Source organism: Cebus imitator, unplaced genomic scaffold (genome assembly GCF_001604975.1).
Source record: "Cebus imitator isolate Cc_AM_T3 unplaced genomic scaffold, Cebus_imitator-1.0 Scaffold38, whole genome shotgun sequence".
Lineage (NCBI taxonomy): Eukaryota > Metazoa > Chordata > Mammalia > Primates > Cebidae > Cebus > Cebus imitator.
The window spans coordinates 5,437,864-5,439,035 of NW_016107353.1; positions in this window are offsets into that span (position 1 = coordinate 5,437,864).

Genomic DNA, 1,172 nt, shown 5'->3' on the forward strand with positions numbered 1-1,172 from the left:
GTCCAGCCTTCAGAGGGAACCAGTCGCCCCACCCCACCCCAACACACACATACCCCTTCCTCCCAAAGCCCACATACACATTGCAACAAACAGGGTGACTTGCATTGCAGGTTGCTAGGCCTGAGGCTGGAGGTGGTTCCAAGACTCGGGTGCCTTTTCTCCTCCTCCCATGTTTCCTAGGAGTTTGAACCCCATACCTCATGTGCTAGCTGGGATAGACCCTCACGGGTTCACGCTCAAGGCAAGATGTGCAACTAGACGAAGGCCAGCTGCACTTCCCTACTGATCACCATCGTCCTTTGCTCCAACCCTCAAGGCAGCCACGCCTTCGAGGGAAGTCTCTGAACCTCATCATTTTGCCTCCCCTGAGTCCTGGAGAGGAACCTATGGTTAGAGGGCTTGGGGAAAAGCCCGAAGAAGATGCGGGTGGAGGAGTGCTGAAGGGAAAGGTCTGGCTTTGTGGAGATAAGAATGGAAGAATCAACCTTTGTTTGGCCCCAACTGCCTCTGCCACTGTTGACACACTTGGGAGTGTTTCCTGGAGCTCCTCAGCAGTGTCGGGCAGCACTCCCTCCCCCACTTCCGACGGCGGGGCCTGGTAGGGGTGGGATGGGGGCTGTTCTGAAAGCTGGGGGGAGGGACATGCTTACAGTTTTTTTTCTTTTAATTAGGCTGCTGTCTTAATCTCGAAGGCAGAAAGCAGCCCCCTCCCTAAGTTGGCTGCCAGATCTCTAAACAACAATCCCCACATAGTCCTTCACCAAGTCTGCTCGGACCTGGGGGGCTGGGGAGGGGGATGGCCTGATAATAGAGGATGCACAGGGCATGGCTCCTTCCCTTTGTTTTGTCAGCAGCGATCAGTATGTTCCTCTTCTCAGAAGGGTGTTCATGAAGGGTACAGAGCTCCTAAGACCCCAGCACACCACCCTCCATTCTGAAGCGCCCTGGTGCATTCGGGCCTGGTTTCTATGTTTCCTCTCCTCGTGGAGAGTAGTTAGCAGACTTGGCTAAAGGGCCTTAGCCTCCTGGCTGGTGCCTGTGTCTGCTGAGGTGGTCCAACCTCTTGCCTGGCTAGTCTTCCCCCCACATCACTGCACAGTCTAGCTGGGTCTAATGGAGGATGCCGTTCTTGCACCCAGACATACCCAGCTAAGACAGAGTCATATAACAGA